Below are 7,731 nucleotides of genomic sequence, written 5' to 3'. Positions count from 1 at the left end.
ATATATATATATATATATACACAGGGCCACCGATGGAGACCGCCCTAAAGGTACTGACGTAGACTGACATAGAAACTAATGCTCGTCTCTCTACCTTCCCACCTACAGTTAAATAAACATCAAGGGCTGCATCTCATTTCACAATAGATGTCCTCTCTCCACGTGCCCTGGTGCAGTGCACTCCCACTCTCCCCTTCATGGGTCTATCTGTCTGGGATGAATAGGTAAATGTGACGGTCACGCACACACACACACACACACACACACACACACACACACACACACACACACACACACACACACACACACACACACACACACACACACACACACACACACACACACACACACCCAGACACACACACACCCAGACACACACACACAGACACACACACAGACAGACACACACACACACACACACAGACACACACACACACACCAGACACACACACACACACACACACACAGACAGACACACACACACAGACACACATACCCAGACACACACACTCAGCACACACACACACTCACACACACACACAGACACACACACACCCAGACACACACACTCACACACACACAGACACACACACGCACACACACACACACAGACACACACAGACACACACACAGCACACACACAGACACAGACACACACACACCCAGACACACACACTCAGACACACACACACACACTCACACACAGACACACACACACACACACACACAGACACAGACACACACACACACACACACACACACACACACACACACACACACAGACACACACACACACACACACACACACACACACACACACACACACACACACACACACACACACACACACACACACACACACACACACACACACACACACACACACACACACACACACACACACACACACACACACACACAGACACACACACACACACACACACACACACACACACACACACACACACACACACACACACACACACACACACAGACACACACACACACACACACACACACACACACACACACACACAGACACACACACACACACACACACACACACACACACACACACACACACACACAGACACACAAAGTTGTGTTGGAAGTCAAATAAACTTCCGTTCACTCCTCATTTTCCCTCTGTGAACTAAATAAACGAACATGACACACTGATGTTGTTTGAAGAGAATAATGTCAACGAGGTAAAGAAACCTGGTGTGCCGTGATTTAACAGAACAGAACGCTACTTCATGGAATCACGGTCAAATGCCTCCAATCACATATCACAGCGGATGTGGCTTGTGTTCTCCAGTATCTCTGACTGATGTAGGCATAGATATGCATCCCAAATGGCCCCCTGCACCCTAGACATGTAGGCCCTGGTCAAAAGTAGTGCCCTGTAAAGGAGATAGGGCTCCATCTGGAACACAACCAGGTCTAGGATGTCTTACTCAGTGAACCAGCAGATGTTATATCATATACAGATGTTATCATATACAGGATGTTATCATATACAGGATGTTATCATATACAGGATGTTATCATATACAGATGTTATCATATACAGATGTTATCACATACAGGATGTTATCATATACAGGATGTTATCACATACAGATGTTATCATATACAGATGTTATCATATACAGGATGTTATCATATACAGATGTTATCATATACAGGATGTTATCATATACAGATGTTATCATATACAGGATGTTATCATATACAGGATGTTATCATATACAGATGTTATCATATACAGGATGTTATCATATACAGATGTTATCATATACAGATGTTATCATATACAGATGTTATCATATACAGATGTTATCATATACAGGATGTTATCATATACAGGATGTTATCACTACAGTGTTATCACATACAGGATGTTATCATTACTGATGTTATCATATACAGATGCTGTATCATATACAGGATGTTATCATATACAGGTTTATCATATACAGATGTTATCATATACAGATGTTATCACATACAGGTGTTATCATATACAGGATGTTCTCAGTGAACCCTTCATTCAATTTCTGTGTTCTATTCATGTGCTGTTCTATAAAGCAATTTCTTTGTTCTATTCATGTGCTGTTCTATAAAGCAATTTCTGTGTTCTATTCATGTGCTGTTCTATGAAGCAATTTCTGTGTTCTATTCATGTGCTGTTCTATAAAGCAATTTCTGTGTTCTATTCATGTGCTGTTCTATAAAGCAATTTCTGTGTTCACGCAAGTGGCTGACTGTACAAATCACAGTAGCTGCAATTTGGCAGTACGCCCAGAACGTGTCTTGAAAACGAACAACCGTGTTTTGAGAACAAACGAAAGATATCTCCGTTTCAAGGTTTCAGCTTAGAGAGAAAGAAGCCTCGTGAGGTGTTGGTCTGTCACATGTTATGAAACAATGATGAATTAATTATGCTAAATCATGCAACTATAACTTGTCTGAGTGTCCCTGTATCCCTGTTTGAGTGTCCCTGTATAACACTGAGTGTCCCTGTGTAAGAATTTCCACGACAAAGGCATTTTGCTCGTCTGGTAGGTTCGCGTTACTGGGCAGCTCGCGTCTGGGCTTCCCTTTGTAGTCTATAATAGTTTGCAAGCCACATCCGACGAGCGTCGGAGCCGGTGTAGTAGCATTCAATCTTAGTCCTGTATTGACGCTTTGCCTGTTTGATGGTTCGTCTGAGGGGATAGCGGGATTTCTTATAAACGTCCGGATTAATGTCCCGCTCCTTGAAAGCGGCAGCTGTAGCCTTTAGCTCAGTTCGGATGTTGCCTGTAATCCATGGCTTCTGGTTGGGATATGTGTGCACTTATTGATGAAGCCGGTGACTGAGGTGGAATACTCCTCAATGCCATTGGATGAATTCTGAAACATATTCCAGTCTGTACTAGCAAAACAGTCCTGTAGTGTCTAACCATTTCCGAGTTGAGCGAGTCACTGGTACTTCCTGCTTTAGTTTTTGCTTGTAAGCAGGAATCAGGAGGACAGAATTATAGTTAGATTTGCCAAATGGAGGGTGAGGGAGAGCTTTGTATGTGTCACTGTGTGTGGTGTAAAGGTAGAGTTTTTTTCCCCTCTGGTTGCTGGTAGAAATTAGGTCAAATGGATTTAAGTTTGCCTGCATTAAAGTGCCCGGCCACTAGGAGGGCCGCTTCTGGATGAGCATTTTCTTGTTTGTTTATAGCCTTATACAGCTCATTGAGTTCGGTCTTAATGCCAGCATCGGTTTGTGGTGGTAAATAAATGGCAACGAATAATATAGATGAGAACTCTCTTGGTAGATAGTGTGTTCTACAGCTTATCATGAGATACTCTACCTCAGGCGAGCAATACCTCAAGACTTTTTAAATATTAGACATGGTGCACCAGCAGTTATTGACAAATAAACACACCACCCCGCCCCTCATCTTACCAGACGTAGCTGCTCTGTCCTGCCGATACACGGAAAACCCAGCCAGCTCTATGTTATCCGTGTCGTCGTTCAGCCACGACTGGGTAAAACATATGATATTACAGTTTTCTAATGTCCCGTTGGTAGGCAAGTCTCGACCGTAGATCATTGAGTTTGTTTTCCAGTGATTGCACGTTGGCCAATAGAACCGATGGTAGTGGCGATTTGCTCACTCACCTCTGAATCCTCACAAGGCGTTCCGAACTTCTCCCTCTGTATCGCCGCCTTTTCTTCATCGAATGACAGGGATTTTTCCCTGGTCTCTGGAAAGTAGTATATCCTCTACATCGGACTCATTAAAGAAAAAATCTCCGTCCACCTTACGGTAAACCTCCCATTGACAGATGAATGAGATGGAATAACTCTTATGACATAATCACTATTTATCCATTTTCCTCATCTATGTGTAATTTCAAATGACAATTGAGAATGTATCCATCCATCAAAAAAATACAGAATGAATCATTGGTCCTTAGAACAGAAAAGACGGCAGTATTTTGAAGAGCATCCCAACTCCATCGGTACTTTGGAAAGCATCAGCTGTGCAGGTACTCTGATTGCCTTTTAATGTACAAAATGAAGAGGATGAAGATGGAAACGAAGGTCCTCCTGTGTAAACAAAATATTTGACATTGTGTTCCCATTTGAACTTTGCTGTGCTTTTAGATGGTTGAAAGTGCAGTGATAGATATTTGGGTGACAACTACATTTTAAAAAAATCAGACATTGTTTTTCCACTGGAATTGGGTATGTTTTTAAATGGTTGAAAGCATGGTGATAGTACATTGGAAATTCAACTAACTTTTGTCTGTCTTTTTGAGTAGGTGAATATAAGTTATAATCTCATTTATCAACATCTCAACCAAATATTTCCCCAGTTATCCACATTGAAATGAGGTTCTGTACCCAGTGGGCTGTGACTCCCAGTTATCCACAATTTTAAGGTAAAGTTAACTGAACTCTCATTTTAAAGTGGTGAAACTATTCTTTTTAAAATATGTTTTTCTAAATAAAACATTGAACATCTAATAGTCAAATCACAGTGTAAAACAGATGAGCTGCTTTTGGCCATCTTCTGGTAGAAAACTGAACGGGTCGAGCACAACACGTCAACTCTGATACCCAACACCCAACTCTGTTACCCAACATCAACCCTGTTACCCAACACGTCAACCCTGTTCAACCCTGTTACCCAACACAACTCTGTTACCCAACAGGTCAACCTTGTTACCCAACACATCAACCCTGTTACCCAACAGGTCAACCCTGTTACCCAACACATCAACCCTGTTACCCAACAGGTCAACCCTGATACCCAAACACCCTGATCAACCCTGTTACCCAACACAACCCTGTTACCCAACTGTGTTACCCAACAGGTCAACCTGTTACCCAACACAATCAACCCTGTTACCCAACACATCAACCCTGTTACCCAACACATCAACCCTGTTACCCAACACGTCAACAACCCTGTTACCCAACACGTCTACCCTGTTACCCAACACATCAACCCTGTTACCCAACAGGTCAACCCTGTTACCCAACACGTCAACTCTGTTACCCAACACGTCAACCCTGTTACCCAACACATCAACCCTGTTACCCAACACATCAACCCTGTTACCCAACACATCAACCCTGTTACCCAACACATCAACCCTGTTACCCAACACATCAACAGGTCAACAACCCAACCTCAACTCTGTTACCCAACACATCAACCCTGTTACCCAACACCCACTCTGTTACCCAACATCAACCCTGTTACCCAACACGTCAACTGTTACCCAACACGTCAACCCTGTTACCCAACACGTCAACCCTGTTACCCAACACTCAACCCTGTTACCCAACACGTCAACCCTGTTACCCAACATCAACCCTGTTACCCAACACGTCAACCCTGTTACCCAACAGGTCAACCTTGTTACCCAACACATCAACCCTGTTACCCAACACGTCAACCCTGTTACCCAACACATCAACCCTGTTACCCAACACATCAACCCTGTTACCCAACACGTCAACTGTGTTACTCTGTTACCCAACATCATCAACATCAACCCTGTTACCCAACACATCAACCCTGTTACCCAACACATCAACCCTGTTACCCAACACATCAACCCTGTTACCCAACACGTCAACTCTGTTACCCAACATGTCAACTCTGTTACCCAACACGTCAACTCTGTTACCCAACACGTCAACCCTGTTACCCAACACGTCAACCCTGTTATCCAACACGTCAAACCCTGTTACCCAACAGGTCAACCCTGATACCCAACAGGTCAACCCTGATACCCAACACGTCAACCCTGATACCCAACACGTCAACCTTGTTACCGAACACGTCAACCCTGTTACCCAACACGTCAACCCTGTTACCCAACACGTCAGACCCTGTTACCCAACACGTCAACCCTGTTACCCAACACGTACCCAACACTTCAAACCCTGTTACCCAACACGTCGACCCTGTTACCCAACACGTTGACCCTGTTACCCAACACGACGACCCTGTTACCCAACACGTCGACTCTGTTACCCAACATGTTGACCCTGTTACCCAACACGTCAACTCTGTTACCCAACACGTCAACCCTATTACCCAACACGTCAACCCTGTTACCCAACACGTCAACCCTGTTACCCAACACAACACTTCAAACCCTGTTTCCCAACACTTCAAACCCTGTTTCCCAACACGTCAACTCTGTTACCTAACACGTCAACTCTGTTACCCAACACGTCAAACCCTGTTACCCAACACGTCGACCCTGTTACCCAACACGTCAAACCTGTCACGCCTTGGTCATTGTATCTTGTGTTTTTGTTATATGTTTGGGTAGGCCAGGGTGTGACATGGGTTTATATGTTGTATTTCGTATTGGGGTTTGTATTAATTGGGAGTGTGTATTATTAGGGGTGTGTCTAGTTAGGCTTGGCTGCCTGAGGCGATTCCTAATTGGAGTCAGCTGATTCTAGTTGTCTCGGATTGGGAACCGTATTTAGGTAGCCTGAGTGCGCGTTGTATTTTCGTGGGTGATTGTACCTGTCTTTGTGTTAGTCACCAGATAGGCTGTAATTTGTTTCACTTGTTTGTTGTTTTTGTATTTTCAATTATTTCATGTACCGCTTTTTTCTTTATTAAAGGTCATGAGTAACCTACACGCTGCATTTCGGTCTGCCTCTCTTCTAACAGCAGACGAAGATCATTACAAAACCCTGTTACCCAACACATCAACCCTGTTACCCAACACTTCAAACCCTGTTACCCAACACGTCAACTCTGTTAACCCAACACGTCAACTCTGTTACCCAAACACTCTGTTACCCAACACGTCAACTCTGTTACCCAACACTTCAACTCTGTTACCCAACACGTCAACTCTGTTACCCAACACGTCAACTCTGTTACCCAACACGTCAACTCTGTTACCCAACACTTCGACTCTGTTACCCAACACACTCTGTTACCCAACACGTCAACTCTGTTGCCCAACCCAACTCTGTTACAACACGTCGACTCTGTTACCCAACACTTCAACTTTGTTACCCAACACGTCAACTCTGTTACCCAACACGTCAACTCTGTTACCCAACACGTCAACTCTGTTACCCAACCCAACACACGTCAACTCTGTTCAACTCTGTTACCCAACACGTCAACTCTGTTGCCCAACACGTCAACTGTTACCCAACACGTTGACCCTGTTACCCAACACAACACTTCAAAACCTGTTACCCAACACATCAACAACTCTGTTACTCAACACGTCAAACCTGTTACCCAACACAACATGTCAACTCTGTTACCCATAACTAGATAGGCTAGAAATGTTTGAACAATTATTGTCATTTTTGGGGTGAAGCTTGCATACAATTGCCTCTCCCTGTTCCACACAACAACAAGCTTCCATTTCCCAAAATGTGATTCATGGCTGATTTGAGATTACATGTTGGCTGAGATCCCTGTTACTTTACTTGGCACTTAATAGGCACTTACTATAGTCGTTTTTTTAATTCAACCACTTGAGATGGGAAACGTTGTTTTTTAAATTCAGTTTAACATTATTTTTTGACAGAATGTTAAAATGAGGGGAAATTAATAGTTCCACATCTCAAACCTAATTGGTGGAACGCCCCACCTCTCTTCTCCCAACGTGTGTCTGTCTGTGGGCGAGAGACTCAGGGCAGAGCTCACATTGATCATGTTTACAATAGCATGATAGCCACACAAC

Source organism: Oncorhynchus gorbuscha, linkage group LG05, assembly GCF_021184085.1.
Source record: "Oncorhynchus gorbuscha isolate QuinsamMale2020 ecotype Even-year linkage group LG05, OgorEven_v1.0, whole genome shotgun sequence".
Classification (NCBI taxonomy): domain Eukaryota; kingdom Metazoa; phylum Chordata; class Actinopteri; order Salmoniformes; family Salmonidae; genus Oncorhynchus; species Oncorhynchus gorbuscha.
Note: the sequence above shows the minus strand (reverse complement) of the source record.